We start from the raw sequence: 20,730 nt of genomic DNA, 5'->3' as shown, positions 1-20,730 counted from the left end.
TTTCAATATCATTCTACAGAACTTTGCATAGGAAAAACCCTGAAGCTTACCCAGAAAACATTGTAGCCACAATACAAGTTCCCCATTCAAGCTGAGGAAAGAGCCATGAGAAGGTTCCATTTTAACAATGTCATTTTGATAAGGTGTAGGATTTTTATTTCCATGCTATGCTAATGCTATACACGCAGCTAATTTTTCCTCTTCCTTCTCAGTGGTGCTTTGGAAACCACTACTTCCAAAGAGAGCAGCCTTTAAAGGTATGGTACAAGACACTAGTAAAAACTTCGTAGATTCTTTACAAATTACTAACACACTCATTATCCAGAACTGGAGAGAGGACAATTTATGACCTGAATGAAACCTAACAGAGAAGATATTCCCATTATTTTCAGAAGACTTTTGATCAGGCCTTGCCGGTCTAGAAAGAGAGAGCTCTGAATGCCCTTTCAACAACTGTTTAAAAAGAAAAACCAGAAGATTCATTATTACACTTCAAATCACAACCATGTCCTTGGCTCAGCATCTATTTAATTAAAAGCCAAGCCAGGAAATCAGGTGCCATGATTTTTTCAGCTTACAACTCATCTTCATGTGCAGCAGCTCCACTGGAGGAGTGCTTGAGCCTAGAACCCCACAATCTGGGAAGAGTCTAAACACAAAATTTTAAGAAGCCTCCCACAAACAGCTTGAAAGTATTTGCAAGCAAGGATAAAAAGACAGTTATATCAATAAAGCTTAGGGGAGGAAAAAACCCCCAACCAATTAATTTCAATTAAAACATCACTAGAAATGAAAGTTGGCAAAGACTGATTACTCCAGCTTTAAAAGCTAAGCAGACATTACCGTATTAGATCCACTTTAGAAAAATGTAATTTAAAAAGAATTTTTTTCAGAAGGCTCCAAGCAATTTCCTATGCTTGTCACCTTTAACAACATACACTCAGGCCTTCGTGCCTGAGTGAGTTCATTCCCTACGGGGCCTGACAAAAGTCTTTGTTTCCGCTTTACCTCCCTCCACAGGCATGTTTCAAGATAAACGTAAAGGATACAAGGCAGCAGGAGGGAACTGTGACACTTACTGTACCCATTTTGCAGAGTGGAGGCAGGTGAGGGAAATAGAAAAATAGCATTGATCAAATGTTTAGTGATCAAGAGCAATCTTTTGCTGAGAGCAGCTCAAGAAAAGTCACATCATCTCACCAAAAAAAGAATTACATGTGAAATTTTAAATGATCGTCAAAACAAGATAGTCCCCTCCCTGACAACTGTATTAAGTCTCTCGTGATCAATAGACATAACTACTGGAATCTAACAAATATTGATTCCAAATCATATTAAGAATTGTCACACCTTAAAGGCAGCCCAACAAAATATTTTAGTGTTTTACCATTTTGAAGGCCTCATACAAAAGATTAGTTTGACCTATAGGATGGACTGACTTTTGGCAAGATAATCTGAGCAACACTGAACACTTGCACCTCTACACTTCGTAGGATCGACCATTATCAAAACCCATGCTTTTTCCCCCTCAGTGTTCCAAAAGGGTGGTACTAAGCCTGAAAAAAAGTGTTTTATTCACCAGTGTAAGTGCATTTTAACTCTTTATATCTTACTACTACCTTAACTTGGGGAGTGGGTGGACAAAACAGACTTTCCTCCTGCCTGAATCAGCCATTTAAAACATTCTCGGAAAAAGTTTCACTATCATACATGGGGAACCTACATCATGATTCCCATCAGCCTGGCCTAGAGCATCATATAGAAGAGGAAACTTATAAAACAGTAAAAATATGGTTTCTGAGCATTAGCAAGAGCACTGATATTCCAACAGCTTCAGCACAAGTTTCTTTGTGTATCTCATACAGTGCGTGCACGTTATTTTCTTCTAGGCTTATGCCATGGGATTATGCAATACTCCATTAACTTCAAAATAATGGTTTAAAAGCCATCCAGAGAGCACGCTTGTAACAGAGCCTAGGTACACAGAGTAATACTTTTTTCCATAATTCTTCTTGTCTGACATTTCCTTGGAATATTTTGTGACAGTTAGAGTACGCATTCATATGACCACTCACATGACAATTGACAAAGAAAAGCACAGATGGCACAACCATGAATTTTAATGATTCTGGATATCACATAAGAATTGGCATATTTAGTAACTAGTGTAGGTGTGTTCCCACATAAAATACCTCTTGCTCTAGGATATAAACAGATTAAACAGACAACTAAACATCTAAAATCCAAACCTAAATATTGACAACACTGGTTCCAGCAAGACTCAATAAACTAACACACACCGGGAGAGACATCATTCAACTACCTAATACTTGCTCTGCTGCTTAACTTGAACCACTATCTTTACATGGAGGGAATAAAGTTGCACAAAGAAGTGTTAGAAATAAGAGGATGTTTTTCTGTGAAGCATTCTAGAAACTTAAAAGGTTGAAGACAGCCTGAGTAATAGCATAGATATATTGGGGAAGACAATCACAGAATCCGAGTTGTTGAGGCTGGAAAAGATTGCTGGAGATCATCTAGTCCATCCCCTCTGCTCAAAGTGGGGTTGCCTCAGGCAGGCCATACCCAGCTGGATTTTGAATATCTCTAAGGATGGAGGCTCCACAACTGCTCTGAGCAACCTGTGCCAGCCTTTGACCACTCTTCACAGTAGACAAGTTTTTATGATGTCTGAACAGTATTTCCTGTATGTCAGTTTTGTGCCCATCATCTCCTGTCTTGTCGCTGCGTGCCATGAAGGAGTCTTTATTCCACCCCATCAAATATTTTCTGATATGTGGTTCTTCTGATGTTTTGTTTGTTGGTTTTTTTTTTTTTTTTTCCTTTTAGTGTTTTTGATGTTGAACTGAAACGCTAAGTGATTTGCCCAGAGCCACACAAGAACCACACCACCCACCCATCCCACTTTAAGGAGAAATCATATGGGTAAACGCTCTACCCTGACCTTCCACTGATGGCAAAAGCTGTAAAGAGCTGCACCACCTCACATTCACTTTGCAAGGACCTGTTCCAGTGAATGGTCTTCCAAGAACCATCCACAAATGAACTCTCCAAACCAGGATGCTCTGGTCAGTTATTAAACTTTTCTCTTTGGCCTAGGTGAGATGTTATCTAACATCCGTTCTCTTGGATAACACTTTCAGGTAAGAAAAGTCAGATGAAAAGCTCTAAGCAGGGCCTACACAGGCTTAAAAATACACGACCTCACCTAGCTCTCCAGTGTGTGGATTTGAGAGACCGCATAGAAATCACCCACTGACTGAGGCACTGGCAGAATCAAAACGTTGTTTTCTTTCTGAACACATCAATGCAACACTATTATTGAGGCTGGAAGCCCCCTACCCCCCTATTTTTTTTTTTAAGGTAATGTATATATTTTAAAGTTAAAAGTAATTTTGAGCTTCGACAAAGCTGCTCCAAACTTGTGGAATAATCTGCTCCAGCTGCCGGAAATACCGATTCCTTGAAATTAAATAATTTCTCCCCTCAATTTTCAGTGAGTTTTCCTTTCATTGCATGTTTCTCCTTCCATGTTAGCTACGCAGGCCTGCATGAAATGCCTAACTGCAAGGCAGTTAACCGTAAAGGTTAATGTAACTAAGCAATAAAAGCCCAGACACACTGAAAATGCACATCTCAGATTATTAAGATATGTGCTACCAATAATTGCTTAGAAGGATAGAACAGTATAGAACTTTTAATTTAAAGGCAGCTTTTGGGAATTAAAATGCAAGTGTGAAACAATACTGTGAACAATATATTCCTTTGGGAATACAAGTTAAATACCCAAGTTAAAATGGATTTTGTGTTGCTTAAATACCTAAGTATATACTGGATATCAAGAACCTAACCAAATCACAGAAAACAATGAAAAGAATCCAAATTAAGTTACTGTATCTTCATTTCGTAATAGTAAAGAAAGAAATGTCACATGTGAAATTTTATTCCTTTAGGTCATATACTTGTGAATTTAGAATTAGTTACATCTGCAAAATAAACTGGAGGACATCATCACCAAAGCAATATAAAGGATTCTGCTGCCATCGTGATACGTACACTACATTACTGTATTTTGGTCTTTTAAGAATGTAGCATGGTGTAGAAGATGATCCTGAGTGGGAATCAAAAGCTTCTTAGCTCCTTTCTCTCAGCTCTGCCATTACTATATGGCATAGTATGAAACAGAAAACTAGCCCTCAGTTTCTCTATCTGGAGGTGGGGGAGGGAAGGAAGAAAAAAAAAAGTACCGGTACTAAATCCATATGGATTTGTAAACACTGAGCTCTGAAGTGAAAACAGTTGCAGCACAGAATTCATTATTTAAACATTCCAGAGGCAGAGGTGAAAGGGATGCAGTAAGGCTGACCAGTGCTAGGGAGGATGTCTGTACATTCAGCAATTAGTTTTACCTTGAACCAAGGCAAGTGCAAAACTGGCAAGTTATTCCTAAAAAATCAGTTTTGTGATGGAAATTAATTCTATTTACAAATCTATGATGAGTTCTGATATGTCTATGTGTTCACATTCAGACAGGTTTAATCAACACTTCTATTACCAGGATGAATCATAGAATTGTTTAGGTTGGAAAAGACCTTTAAGATCACCAAGCCCAACCGTTAACCTAGCACTGCCATCCCACCACTAAACCATGGCCCTAAGCACCTCGTCTGCCCATCTTTTAAATACCTCCAGGGATGGGGACTCCATCACTTCCCTGGGCAGCCCATTCCAGTGCTTGACAATCCTTTTGGTGAAGAAACTTCTCCTGCTGTCCAACCTAAACCTGCCCTGGCGCAACTTGAGGCCACTTCCCCTTGTCCTATCGCCCGTTACCAGGAAGAAGAGGCCGACCCCCACCTGGCTACAGCGTCCTGTCAGGCAGTTGTAGAGGGTGATCAGGTCTCCCCTCAGCCTCCTCTTCTCCAGGCTGAACAACCCCAGTTCCCTCAGCTGCTCCTCATCAGACTTGTGCTCCAGACCCCTCATCAGCTTTGGTGCCCTTCTCTGGACATGTTCCAGCAACACAACGTCTTTCCTGTAGTGAGGAGCCCAAAACTGAACACAGTATTCGAGGTGCGGCCTCACCAGTGCTGAGTACAGGGGAAGGATGACTTCTCTGGTCCTGCTGGCCACAAGCAGTTTCATGTATGATGTCAGTTTACCCCATTTCTCATACAGCCATTATAATTACACTCAATCACTTCCCGTGGCGGCTAATATTCCCTGTCCCAAGTACCTGTACCAAGCCTACTTTCTAAAAGGGAAAAAAACATTTTATAACCACAAGAAGTATTTTAAAAAAGCTGTTCTGTGACGAGTATCTGTCAGATAGACTAAGGTTAGAAAAAATGCCTTTAATAAGGTGTTCCTCTTGAAGTAAAGAAGCTATCCTCAGCTTCTCCAAAGATGGTCTGTGTGAGCAGAAATACGAATTACTAGCAGTGGGAAGCAAAACAAGCGCAAAGAGAAATTCTATCTTAAAAGATGCAAAGCTGAAGAAAAGTCTCATAGGAAACCTTGAAAAAGGAGGAAAACTATAAGCTCATAGTACTTCTTTACCTGCCAGGTAAGCCCTGGTCAAAGGAGACTGGTCTGAGAGACAAAACAAGGCAACACATCAATGGGAAAATCCTGACTGAGAAGTACAGCTCCTGGGAAAATGCCCTGGAAAGCAGGAGGAACATTCGCCCAGACCCTGGAAAAAACACAGAACGCCAAGGAAACACTGAGCTGGGAAGCGTCATACCAGCATTTTGACAGGCTTTTTAAAACAAACCCAAACACCAAAACACAGGAGCTGTGCAGATAACCAGCATTTGCTTTTTAGACTTTGGCAAATCAAATGCATGTTTGCACAACATGAGCCCAGCTATCCCCAGTGAGGCAAATGGCAAACCAAAGCCCCCACAGCAAGGCTGGAGACCTGGAAAGATGATGTTAAAGCTCCATTCAGGTGAGGAAGGAAATCAGCCACAGGACAGAGGCAGTGGTACTACCAGGTCTCCGCTTCCAGAAGTGGAATTGTCAACAGATGAAACGCAGTGGGAAGGGGCACTTGGGGACCACAAGCAAAAGACGGCGCTCAGACCCATGTCAGGGTCAGGACATGCACAGCAGCCCCCCCCCAGAACTGCACCCTACCAAATGTCTGAAAAGGGGAACTCTACAAGGGCTGCACAACCCTGGATGAGAGCACAGGCAGTGGCAAGCCTGAGGCACGCATGCAGACAGCTATGTGTGCCTGACAGTTCAGATATGCCCCTGGGTAAAGGGTGCACTGAGCAGCAAAGTTGAGATACCACCTTCCAGTTTCTTGTTCTAATTCCACAAGTGCGACACAGAAGTGTTGAAAAACAGCCTGGAGAAAAAAGTAGCAGCTAGAACAGAGGAGGAGGGACTAAAGGGAAAAAGAGAAAAAAAAATCTAGCTATTCTGTCTCTGCCACTTGTCAGCTAATCCCCCAGTTAGACTGAACAGCTACTTAACTGTCAAAGAGTGCCAGGGGGTACATTTTGGGAGATAGAGTAGGCATCAGAATTGACAACTGGAACAAACGAGTGCCTCTGTCAAGAAGTGTTGCCAATACCTAGCAGAGGAAATGCAGCATTAAACTGGGAAATTTAGAATGGAGTTAATTGAGAATTGCTGTATTCTTTACTCCTTAGCACCAAATTCCACTACCTCCAATTACTTCCTAGTGAACGTTGCTCCAAAAACAAACACACAAAAAATCCCACTCTTTAGTTCTCTTATGCCTGATAAGGGCAATGAAAAAAAAAAAAAAACCAAACACCCACATAGTTTGACCTAGTCAGAATTAAGCAGAGAACAGAGCCTCCTAGGACTGTATAAGCAAGAATGAAGTGAGGCTACCCTAGGCAGTTTTATCTAGCCACTGGGAACAGTGGCTGGCTCGCACATCAATCAAATTGGAGATACTGCTGTGCTGGGTGGAGTGTGTTGAAAAGTGCAGACAGGTCACAGCTGACAAAGTTTATTAGCTTAAATGCAGAACCACATTAAGACCAAAATCCCAAATACCTGACTTGGAATAACAGTCTGAGCATTGAGCAACTGGCTGTTCTATTCCAAAGTAATAGCACTGAACTTTAAAGAATAAGTTTGGATATGAAATTCTCTCTAATGGCAAAACTGGAGTATACATATGATCCATGATCCAGGGGCTGGATATAGGAAAAACAAAATTCCACATGAATAAAAGCTTTCCTGCTGCTTGTGACTTTTGCCTCTTCTTACATCCACAGCTTGTGAATGGTCTGGTAATTTGTACACAAGTAAAAGCTACTCTCCATATTTACAGTAAAATATATTTTGCAAGTCTTTAGCATTTCTTATTTTTTGTATGTATATGGACACTATTGATAATACTTAGACAAACAATACACCAAGTAATACTTCAGTGCCGTTCATTGCTCTAGAGTTAAGTACTGCATTTATTCCATACTTGCATTCCATACTTATCTTTTACTTGTAATTTTAAAATTGGAAGCTTGAGAACAAAGGACTGTGATCTCTCCAGAGATAAATAGGTCTGAAAATCCTATGGCTGGCCACGTTTCCAAGATGCATGCAGCTCAGCTGATAGATAAAAAGGTAAAAACCAAGCAGCTGGATGTCTAATATTAAAATCTTCACGACAAAGTTATGATCTGCCCTCCTCTTCAGAAACGTGGGATGCAATAAGTCTTAAAAAATACACAAGAAAAAACCCACACACGCACTTGTTAAAGACTAGTTTTCACAAAATCCACTTGTCAGTAACTCTGAAACTACCCCTCAGGAAGAGCTTGGGGAGAAGCAGCCTGGCAATCTGTTCCAGCACAGCTGGAGACAGCGTTTTCTGGTATTGCTGCACTGTACTGGCATTTGGACTGACCTTGGACAGACCAACTTCCTTATGCTGCTGCTTCTACCAGCCATGGCTGAGCTGAACGCTGAGTAAAGGCTGCTCCTTGCTTTCATTTATTCATTGTGTAACCACACTCTGGAGCCCTAAGCTTGTTCTGGACCTGATGTCCCTTTTCATAAGATTATTATAAAACAGTGTACCAAAATTATACTGCAACCAGTGTCAGCTTTGATTTAGTAAGCTCTCATGCACACATACATAACCGTTATCAAAGTCCTTCAAAAGAAAACGAGACAGCAAGAAAATTCTTACCTTCAACTAACACATACTACAATACAACCCTGCTGAGAGGCGTGGAGATGTATCAAGCAGAGAGACCTGAACACCAAACCATCTCCTTTTTTAATTCACTGAAATTTGTGTGTACATACTGCTCAGAAGAGCAGTGTGAGATGTTTACTCTGACACTTGAATAGTGCAGGAACACAGGAACTAACTATCAGCATTTTATTCATATAGAACATCTCCTTTTACCCTCCTCTGCAACAACTGAAAGCTTCCCTTCCCTGCAGGAAGGGTGGCTTGTGGGTTGCTGCTGGCCTCAGCAGTCAGCTCCTATCCACAGACCATTCTGAAGCAAAATTCATCCTTTAAAAAATCTCGCTGCAGAGGATGTGCTGTCCTGGTAGCCAGCAGATGCTCCTTGAGGAGTTGCTGAGGACAGGAGCAAACCGGCACAGTAAGAAATCCCCACGCTCGGTCACTACACACAAAGAGTGTCTCCAGGAAGGCTCAGAGATGGGTTCAGCAGGGAGGCTGAGAGTAGTGCTGGGGCTGAGCTCAGAAATTGAGATATTTTAGCACAACAGGATAGGGAAGCAAGGGGAATATCCTGGGATGGGAGAACTGTAGGACCAACCAGTAGGTTTCAGGAGGGACAAGGAGAGAATCAAGAGGATTCTTATAGGAAGGGAGACCTGCCTGGCATTAACGTGCATTTTGCAGCAGCTTGGTTGCAAGAGATGTGAGCTTTTTAGGGAAGGGGGGAACAAAGACACTGATGGTGCACTGGCTTGATTTCAGGTTAATTCTTTGAGGAAGAGCATACAGATGGGAACAGAACCCAAGCATCAGGATGGAAAGTCTACACTCTGTACACTTAGTGTCAAGCCCCCTCTGTTCTAGCCAAAAAAACCCAAGCCCTCTTAAAAGCCCTGGTGTAGATGGTTCATAAAGGGACACTAGAAAGATTTCCCTAACAGAGCTACCACTTCAGAAGAAAAATAGAAACACATCCCAAACAATATCCTCAGGCTTCTTAATTTAAATGCTTCAGAAAACTGTTAGCAGAATGGATACGGTTATACTATTAGAGCTCCAATGAAGATCCTTTTGTGGCAAAGTGTTCTAATTAGCACACTGATAAAATTATTTTAAAAAGATCTACAAGGTTCTGCCCATTTCTATAACAGTGAGGCAGTAAGAACTACGATGCTTGTGAATTCTCCAATACTTAGATCTAATGCACTCCAGTGATTTAAAAACTAAGATCTAGACTTCTCTTTTGAAAAAAATAAAGACATGTGCCTAATTTTGGTTAGATGTTAAGACTTAGATTCTCTTGTTAAGGGAAGTAGGTCAGGGGAACTGTTGAGGGAACTAGGGTGAAGCAAGGAGAACTTACAGGCTATAGACCAGTTTGCTATTTTTAGTAGAAGTAATAGAAGCCTTCACAATTTCAGATATAAGCTTTTTGAAATTCCCATCATTAGCAAATGGAAAATGCCTGCTCTTTTAAAGTTGAAACAGCAATACTTACATAGTACATTTGCAAGTTAGAGGTTTGACTCAGAAGAGTGACAGAATATCTATATTTCATTTCTACTCACTGAAACAGTAAAGCAAAGTTCATGCCTTATTTAAACACACCTGTGAATTACTTTTACATTAAAATGTTTTCAGTTCTTAGAAGCTTGAAGCTGAAGTACATCTTCTGATACTTCCAACACTGTGGAAACTCGAGGGTCTGGTTTGCAAATTAAAAAGACACCAAGCTGCAGTGACCATCCCAGTTCTTATTGCTCTAGCACTTGTCACAGCAGCCTACCATCAGAGTTGCCATACAAAGCACCGTTACTTGTGTTCTTCATCTCTGGTGTCCTGGCTGAGCTAAGTAGAAATGAACACTCATCAGTGTTAGTGTTTACTACCCATGGAATAGTATAAGAGTTGCCGTTGTTTTCATCGTATTGCAGACTAGGAAAATAAACAGATGATTTAAAATTGTCACAGCTAATTCAGCACTAAATTGTAAAACACTGAAAACAGAAGCATAAATGGATTTATTTGGAAACAAGCCACAGACATATAACTGGATGACACAAATAACTACAGGGAAAGGGACACATTTTTTTAGATTAAAGTTGTGTAACTGCTCTATGGGGAGATGCATATTTATAAAAGATTACTTTTCGCTGACTATGTTGGCTTTGAAAAGCATTACATCCTAAAATGCTAAATAATGTAGGAGAACATACCAAAGCAAGTGCCTTTGTAGGTAGACCCCCTGTGCTGCTTAGAGTCTCTTAAAAGTGACAAAAGAAACACTGTAATTGTAACAGCATTTACAAAAAAAGCTTACATTCACATTATTTCCTCTGGATAATTATATTGCATCATCTTACCACAATATAAAACAATCATATTAACATAAAAGGACCACTGGAAAAACAGTCCCTGTTATCTGGTGACGCAGCCTGTGCTGTGAAGCTGGTTCTGCAGCTGACCAGAAGGCTGACAAGCTCAGCCAGATACAGATGAGACACACGAATGGAAGCTTTTTAATTACACATCACCAAAATAAAAGCTGAAATGCCACCACCTGAGGGCATGCAGGGCAACCTCATTTCCAGACAGCCAGCATTTTGTGTTGTGCACCCCATTGTAGGCCATGTGCTCTTCAAACACCGAGACTGGGCAATATGCAACCTGCAGTGATTTATTTGTGACCTGGTGTTCAAGGGCAATACGCTTTCAGCCAAGGTGCAAGAGTACCAGCTGCCTCTCCTCAGATTTCTGACTGCTGCAGGCAGCATTTGCTACCGTGATGTCAGACAGATCCTCACATCCAGGATCTGTGTCAGTGTATTCTTATAATAGTTGTACATGGAAGGTTAGCTCAGAGATTATGAAATGGAGCACCTGCACATTTTTCTAGATGAAAAAACTTTTCTGGACTTCAACTGGAAAGCTTGCTCCAAACTATGAGGTAATTCCTGTGAGTCCATCTCCAAGTCACGATGAAGCTTACGCCTACTGCTGAGAACTGGAGAATTAGGCACAGACTACTCTACTTTCAATATCACACTGATCCCAAGGACAGACTGCTTGAGCTAGGGAGAGCAACTTGACTAATCATTACTTGATACCCTTGTTCAGAGGGCACAATGATCAAAGCATATTGCAGCCTTTGAGTTCTACAAAACCACAGATAGCAACTGCAGTGCAGTAAAGGGAACATGCGGATGGAAAGAAGGGGAAAATGGATACTTTGCTATACATTGCTCTATTGAGCAATTTGATCTTGAGGTCTAAACATTTTTTTAAAACAATGCAATCTCTTTGGCCTCAGCTTTGCAACAAGAGAAGGTAATTATTTCTCCCCCCAAAAGTAAGTAGTAAAATAAAATAAAACATTCTTTTGATGTAACATGTATTTTTAACCAAGATGAATATTGCAAAGTGATCAATATCTACTGATTAATTTAGGAGACTCCCACAAGCTCCCAGACTAACACAGTGCTTTCTTCTTGCCAGCCCACTGACATACACAAGCTATCACATCCCTACTGAACTCAGTGGGTATCCACACTTCCCTCTACACTTTCAACTCTTCCCATATTTGTTCAGGCTGCACTGGTCTGACAGGACTTAATGCCATGTGCAAAGAGGTTCACAGCTACTATCCCAGGGACTTGGCATTTAAGACTTTGAGCAGGCCTGTAATGGTGGTACTTCTGCCATAGCAACATATTGATCATTCAAAAGCAAGGCACAGCTGATTTTACATCTCACAATAATTAATCCTTTTCCACAGTAACAGTGAGCCTGTTGCCATATGGGGACATCCCCACCTATGTGTATCATATTCAGGCGCAGGCCAAGTATGCCCCATGTAAGAACAAACACTTGTTATCTCCACTGACATCTCAGTCTGCTGAGCTTTGCTCTTGACAGGTGAGGTTTAGACCATGGAAGCAAGGTGAGGTTTTGGAACTGCTTTTTTCTACAGGGAGCAAATTCAGACAGGTACAGAGGAGACCACTTTCAGCAGCTTATTTTTCTGCTTTAATGATCTCCCTCCTCTGTGTGTGCAACTGCAGGCATACTCCAAATCCTAGGGTGCTTCTAGCATTCCCCCCCGCCCACACACAAGAAGGACTACAAGTGTTTTAAAGAGGCATAAAACACTGCAAAAATGAAGTCATACAAACTTTATAAAGAAAGTTCCCTTTCAAAGCCTTCTTTCCAGTTAGGTTACTCTGCATAGCCACCTTACGCAACGATGCAAGTGAGACCTCCAACACCACAGCTCTCCCACTTAGTTTCGGAACACATTCACCTGCTCCCTGACCTTCTGGGTACCTCCAACCACTGTCTTTCCACAGAGCTTCTACCAGCCATACAGCTCTTGCTGGATTCCAAGATACTACTAGCCTGCCACATGAAGGACAACTCCCCCACTTCCCACCCCTATTAAAAGACACCTACAATAAAGCTTTAAGAGATTTCCATTATCCAAGATTTTCCCTCCTCTGCTTTCCAATTACTTTACACTCAGAATCACTGTATCTGCTGAACTAAGTGGTCTCCTGGCCTTCATCCCGCAATTGCTTTAAACCATCTTCAGTCTCGTCCTTTCGCTTCTATGAAGAAAATTGGGTTGCGAGAGAAACTCTGTTTAATCACCTCATTTGGGATATAATAAATGGGGGCCCATTACACAAAGAGAAACAGGGTAATTTCAACCTAACCTATAGATTTAGCAGCCATTTTAGAATCATAGAATCATAGAATGTTTTGGGTTGGAAGGGACCCCTAGAGGTCATCGAGTCCAACCCCCCTGCAGTCAGCAGGGACACCGCCAACTAGATCAGGTTGCTCAGAGCCCCATCCAACCTGGCCTTGAATGTTTCCAGGGATGGGGCCTCCACTACCTCTCTGGGCAACCTGTTCCAGTGGTTTACCACCCTCATTGTAAAGAATTTTTTCCTTATATCTAGCCTAAACCTACCCCGATTTAGTTTAAAACCATTACCCCTTGTCCTAACGCAGCTGGCCCTACTAAAAAGGTTTTCCCCCTCTTTCCTATAGGCCCCCTTTAGGTACTGAAAGGCCGCAATCAGGTCTCCCACTGTCTTTCCACAGAGCTTCTACCAGCCATACAGCTCTTGCTGGATTCCAAGATACTACTAGCCTGCCACATGAAGGACAACTCCCCCACTTCCCACCCCTATTAAAAGACACCTACAATAAAGCTTTAAGAGATTTCCATTATCCAAGATTTTCCCTCCTCTGCTTTCCAATTACTTTACACTCAGAATCACTGTATCTGCTGAACTAAGTGGTCTCCTGGCCTTCATCCCGCAATTGCTTTAAACCATCTTCAGTCTCGTCCTTTCGCTTCTATGAAGAAAATTGGGTTGCGAGAGAAACTCTGTTTAATCACCTCATTTGGGATATAATAAATGGGGGCCCATTACACAAAGAGAAACAGGGTAATTTCAACCTAACCTATAGATTTAGCAGCCATTTTAATGTTACAGTCAGCAATAACAGAAATATATTTGCAAAAACAGACAAGTGACTTGAGACTGAAAGCGTTTTACGACCAAAGAAAACTACTCTGCACAGGCCCTGACAACTGCCTTTAGTGAGATCTTACCAAATCTTTTACACCAAAGAATCAGTAAAATTAAGGATGTTCAAAATGCAAGAAGGGAGGATGGGGGAAAAAAAGTAGTAATAGTATTGTTTAACACTAACAGTCTAAGGCATTTAGTGCTCCATGCCAAGGAGCATGGGGTAAAATTGACTATAGTTGGCTACAGAAGCTGCAGAGGTTTCTGCAGGATTCAGCTTCTTAATGAAGTACCATGACCTTGTTTACTGAAGAAAGAGTTCATTGCCATTTGGGTTTCATCTCCTGACTCAGCACCCTGAGCTAACTCAGGTACTGAAAGTAGGAGAGCCTTGTCAACACTAGACTCCAACTCAGCTCATCTTGGCTGAAAAGCGAAGTTAAGCATTACACTGAGATAGCTACACTGCTCCTGGTACCTAATTATCTTCACACAACACCACATTAGCTCACTTAGATTTATGCCTGGGACATCTGCTGGATTTCCCTTCCTGAGAGGGGTAAATTCTAGACCACCTACAAGTTAGTGGGACCAATACAGGTAACATAGGTAAGTGTTTCACTGCTGCAGAGTTTCCTGGGCAAAGCTCTACAGCTCACAAATTTTGCAGAGATGTTCAGAGTCCTCCTTCCAGCCTTAGAAAAATAAAATATGAATAATGCCTGCCAGTCGCTATAGCAACAACCAGCCTTCAACTAAAGACAGCAGGAAGATTCACAGGAGCCGCACTTTGTTTATATAACCTACTCTGTGCAGACAATTATTTCTGAAACAGTTAAAACTACAAAGACTGCATGCTGTTATTTAGCAGTTAAGTTCCTGGATGCACACATTCAAGCCATTACTCTAATCAAGAGTACATTTGCCTGAGGAAAACAGGCAGTTTTCTGCTAGCCTGCCTCTACCTCGCTAGAAGGGATGCTGTAACTACTTAGAGCAAGTGCAACACTCCATTTTCTCATTATTTTCCTGTTCTTTTATATAAAGATATAGCCTATTACTGTAAGCTAAATAAAACAAGCATTTAATGTAGTGCAAAATGCATATATTCAGAAACAATGAAGCAAAAAGGAATGTTTCCTACCATTGCCAGGCAGGGAACAAAGCTGAAACACTGACTTAAGAAAATAACTTTCTGTTGCATGACCTATCCTTAATCACGTCAATCACTGTCAAAAATAAAAACTGTGGGACTACACTGTCATATTTAAGGAGGCACAAGACAAATACATCTACTACCAGCCAAGAGCTCAACTAAATTCTCAAGACACCATTTACTGGAAAACTTGTCTTTCAAAGCAAACATCATAGGAAACTGGAAAATTCTATTTTCAATTCAGGGACCAGTTCTTTACTGTAATCGTTATTGCAATCTTTACTGATATCCAGCTGCCAGGAAACAGGACTTCCCAAGGAGTAAGGTATTGCTTGGCATAAGGGCAGACTCTAATATTTAATTACAAGACTGCATGCACTGAACTGAGGCTGCACAAACAACCTTAATTATTTCTGACCTCCACGTCTTTGGGAAAACTATGTAAATGAATAAGCATTTAGAAAGGCAAAGTTACATACAATTTTAAAGTCTTTTTAATATGAACACATCAAATTGTTACTAGAGTTCTTTGGCCTTCCTGTTATAAGAATAATTCATCACTTCAGGTACACTAGCAAAACCAAAGTGTATTTTTTCCCCAGGTTCTTTCTGTGATCTGAGGCTAAGTGTCACACCACTAAGGACTGGAGCTTATCTTTATATGCTGCTGCCCCCGCCCCCATGTGCACAAGCTGTTTTAAAAAGCAAAGCTTGTTTCTCTATAGAATCTCCATGAGCAGTTGATTCCTCTTATACACAGCCACAGACTACTCTATTGGCAGCACAAACATTTGCCCTAAGTCCAGTACTATGACAGCTCTTCATACATCATAAAAGCATAAATCGTCCCAAGTCCATGCAGGTTTTCCTTCAGTTCCTTAAGCATTGATGTTGTCGGCTTTCCAAGCACTTGCTTGTTAGCTGTCTTGGTAATTACATTGCCCAACTGCCATAATTTGCAGCTCTTAGCTTTCGGAGACATAAATTTCACTTTTTTTTCCCCCTCCAGTCTTCAGGGAAACCTTTTGTCTCTGACTAGCTTTTATTTTAAGCACGTTCCATGATTTCAAAACCAGACTGAGAGGATCCAGCCATACTGAGGTTTTAATAACGTCTGAAAATTAAGTCTTCTAGAGAAATAACATAAGAATGAGATGCTACAGAAGATCAAACCCAACATTTCTTGGTCTACTTTCGTAACAGCAGCAACAAAAACCTTACCTTACCTCATCTCATTGCTTTTAGTCTGATATACATAGGTAGTCTGTCTAGCCACCAAATCAAAGAGGGTGTTAAAAAAAAGTATTATCATATTTGATGCCTTAGTTACCTGAAGAAAATCCACCATGATGCTCATTGGACTGTGTCTAACAGAAAGAACAAAGAATAGGATAGTGTTAAACTTTTAGCTTTGTTCTTCAGATCTTATTTTTTATTATTTTATAAGGATGACATGACAGAATATGTAGCGTAAAACATCCAACTAAGTACTGCATCATGCTGTGATCAAAAGAAAGCTATTTAACATTGTTTTAAGTATTCAAGATAAAAAACAAACCCAGAAGTTATTTTAAACCAAACCGCTTAAGCATTCAGTATTTTGCAACAAATGCCTCGCATTCTTGATGCAAAGACTTGCACCAATCTTTGTATTTGGACTGGTGTTTCTAGTAACTAAACTACAAACTGGTTAAAATCCCAGAAGGTTTTTAGACACTGACCTAGAAAAAAGTTGCAATGAAGTTTCCATGAATCTGTATCTCCACAACTTTAGGTATGCAGTACTGCCAAGACAGATCAAAGCCTGACTTCATTCATAGTTGTTTAACCTTACTGATGAGAGGACTATTAAATTCCAAGGACACGATCACATGCTTAATTTGACAGTATGTACATGCAGAGGTTACATTAAACCAAGCTGCATGGGCAAGTTTCACTCTGAGGTTTCCTAACTTCTCAGTGTTTGAACTTGGAACCTTAGAAGTTAACAAGAAGCTTGCATTATACAGTGACATACATCAGTCACCTACAATTAAAAACATACAAATATAAAAAACAGGTAACTTTACATACCACCACCATCCCCTACTCCCCAGTTATCAAGTCAGTTCAGGAAATCCTGATGCTGTATTCTGAGATAACAGAAATTGATTTGGCAGACTTACCACCCTGCCACTAGATGGGGAGAACAAGATATTTTGCCAATATTTTCCATTCCTTTCCACCAGCTGCACTCCTGCTTCCCTTTCTGTACTGAACCACATCCTTTGCTCCTTTCCTGATCTTACATGCCCCTCCACACCTCCTCAGGCACTATCTCAACCTCCTTCTCTTGTTCCTGAACCTGCTACCCTGCAACTCTCTTCTACCTTTCTACTTTTCACCTTTGTAGTCTCCTGGCTAGCCTTGTTCCAACCCAAACACCTCCTCCTCCCCTCCTCTCTGTAGTGGCATCAGATCATTTTTCCTGCACACCCAGCAGCAGGTACCTGGGCAGCACTGGAGAAGAGCAAGCCTCTACGCTCGTAGCCGGTGCTCCTGGTGCCAAAGCAGCCTGCAGAGACTGGAAGCAGTCAGGGAAAGAAAGTCCCGCTCAACCCCATCAGCTCCAAGGAGGAGCATGCTCACTCGTTCCAGGGGGATGGTGAATCATGCAAACACTGATGAGCCTGAAGCATCCAAGAGGAAAGGCTGCTGCCTCACTTCAGCCAAAAAACCTGGACAGAAACATAGCACTCAAACGCTGCATGCATACCTATCAGGCATGAGCTAATTTTGACACTGTGGCCAATTTGGATGGCTTTTCATAGAGACAGGAGGAAGCGTAGCTCTAAAACCAAATTCATACTGTTCCCAGTTTCAAATCTTTCCTCTAAAGCATGGTGGCCTTAAGCCATGCCTATGAGACTGCTATTACGATTTTTTTTTCAAGAAGCAGAAGTCCCCATTACTTTCCCATGTCTTATTCTTCAGCAATTGGTCTATTTCCTGAAGATGAACAAAATAAAAAAAGGAAGAGAACCTGGCAAGAGACAAACAGAGGCCAAAGCATTTAAATCTAGCAAAGTTAAAGAAACTGAAACAAGGCTCTTTTAATGAGAAATGTTATGCAACCTTAATTATTTGCCATCTGCCTTGTAAAATTCAAATCAAGCATGAGAAGGATAAAATTCTCACTTGGGGTTATTTTATTATGCAAAACATCTTGGTTTTACAACAACATCACTGAAGCGCTTCATGGAATTACAGCTCTCTAATTCACAGAGGCTTCCTCTTTATTGTGGATGGAGAAAACAAAGAATTTAGACCTCTAAGCCACATTCTTCATTGCAGCAGCCTAACCATGACAGACTGGTACCAACAAAAATGAAACAAATACCACTCTGTGATGGCAAAACTAAACATTTAGTTTCATGAAAGATGTTTGAATTCACCCCCAGAAACAATGAGAACATGTTAACAATATTTTTAAAGGCAGGGACCCAACTACTCTGTAAGCTTAAATGTTTTACAAGGATTGCTGGACTAAACTATCATATGTCATGTATACCTCTAGAACATGTTCTTGGTGCCAATTCTTTTGTCTGGTCAACAAAAAGAGAGAAAACCCAGACTGTCAAAGAAGAGTGTTTGTTGCAAGTGACTTAACTGTGTCACCGTAATACTTCAAAATCCAATCTATTGCTCTGTAATGGGCATTAAATATTCCACTTCAGCACAGGAAAAGAAGCATCATATAAAAGTATGTACATTACATAAGTGGTGGGAAAAGAAAGAAAAAGGGGATGAGCAACATAATGCTAAAATCATAATATCTGACTCCACATAGCAATGCATCGTTCACCATGTTTGAGTCGTATTTCTGAAAGCCCAGGCAGTCTGTGCCAGTGGTAACAGGTCCCGTAACTTCAGACAAGGTGATCGGGCTTCCCCTCTTTGCCCTTAATAGAATCATAGAATGTTTTGGGTTGGAAGGGACACCTACAGGTCATCTAGTCCAAACCCCCTGCAGTGAGCAGGGACACCGCTAACTAGGTCAGGTTGCACAGAGCCCCATCCAACCTGGTCTTGAATGTTTCCAGGGATGGGGCCTCATAGGGGAGGTGGGGATGGAAAAAGCACTCAAGATCGCTTCAGCTTCAGGCAAGTCACTCAAGTGCTGTCCTCCAGCTCTTCCCTTTGCTCACAGAGACAGTGGTTGAGAGGCTGGTTGCCAGAGCCATTAAGTTTTCTTGCATGCAACCACTGAATGGAACTGGCTCCATATCAACAATGCAATGGTTCTCAGAAATTACCTTCAGTATCCCCAAACAGACACTTCCTGACTTGACTAAACTCTGAAGTTTTTGCTTAAATGGGAGACAGACACCAGGTTTGATTACACAAAACTTGAGGCCACATAGGTCAGTTACTGCTGGCATCAGGCCAGGCACTAACAGCTTTCCAGGCTCCCTGTATTGCACTGGTGGAAATTATTTTTAAAGGATGCAAGTGGCCTTACCTACAAGGCTCTTCTTTGAGCCTTGCCCTTTTGATTGCCATTCCACAGGGAGACGGAGACTCATCAAGCCTGCTTCAAACCTTCATAAAAGTATTTATCATCACAAAGGACTATAATACAGACTCAAAGTGACCAACTCGCTGAGACTAAACACTAGCAAACTCCCACTAGAATCTCAGACAAGGCATCTGTAATTAATGGAGTCTCACCAACTGCAAACAGCTCCAGACCAGGTTATTAGTGCTTTACATCATTCTGCCAGCCTTCCATAGGAACCAAGGCTAGGATAAATTGCTATGTTGAGTTTCGCTTGAGAGCAGAGCATTAGTTCCTCACGACCATGCTCCATAAATCTACTTACAGTCCCTGTCTTCCTGTTGATCCAGGTGATCATCAGGTTGTAGTTGCTCATATCCTGCACCTGCCTATCTTTCAGTCGAACTCCTATTTCTGTATGCATACCTGTTGCCCTATCCAACCAGACTTGGACGCTTGTGCTGTGAGTAAAAAATTGTTTCTTCTAGAGCAGACATCACATGTTGCACTATCTCAGGACATACCTTCTTCACGACTCATGTCTCTTGGTAAACTCACTTCATCTATGAAAGCAGTATTTTTTCACAGGTCTGGGCAGTCAGTAGCTCCCCACTAGTGAGGTTCCAGGCTACAAAAAGATTAAAGCTCTGTGGAATGTGACTAAAATACCATAATGCACACCTAACCTCATTGGTTTGCCTTCATTCGCACAAGGGATGTTTCAGAGTTGATCACTTTGAAACAGTTACACAGGGTGCTGCTGTGTAAGAGAGCACTTTGCTCCACAGCCCCTTGATGAGCACAGCCAGGCAGCTCCAGAACATCATTGTCCATGCTCTGAACGATTAAGATTCATATCACAGCTATACAACAGAGGAGACAATAACAGGATGCACTCTGTTTCTGTCCAAGACACTTTAAAACATCAGTTCCAAAAACTGAAGTGCCAGCTAACTTACTTTCATTAGTGCTTTCCTACTGCTGTGCCAGCTTCGCAATTAAAAAAGCCCCCACAACAAAGACCAGAACAAACTTGTCAGCACTTTTTACTTCCAACAAGCATTTATCTTGCTTTTAATAGAATATCAATGCCAGAAGCTGACACAGCTAGAGACAAGCACTCTGCAAAACCAAGGTTTGCAAGACACGACTTTAAAGGTGCCCTCAACCTTTACATCACCCTCCTGTTCTTATTAGTGAGTAGCAAGTCCAGCAGACCATGTCCCCCAGTCAGTTCACTGATCACCTGCATCAAGAATTGTTCTTGAATGTACTAAACTCCCCT

At 41.3% G+C, this 20,730-nt stretch overlaps 1 protein-coding gene across 1 annotated transcript in view; it reads right to left on the bottom strand.

Moving 5' to 3' along the window:
• MAP7 (microtubule associated protein 7) overlaps window positions 1-20,730 on the bottom strand; it is a 106,150-nt gene that overhangs the window by 47,919 nt on the left and 37,501 nt on the right. The window lies entirely within an intron of this gene.

Source organism: Egretta garzetta, unplaced genomic scaffold, assembly GCF_000687185.1.
Source record: "Egretta garzetta isolate BGI_Z169 unplaced genomic scaffold, ASM68718v1 scaffold397, whole genome shotgun sequence".
NCBI lineage: Eukaryota > Metazoa > Chordata > Aves > Pelecaniformes > Ardeidae > Egretta > Egretta garzetta.
This window is presented reverse-complemented; position numbering and strand designations above follow the sequence as displayed.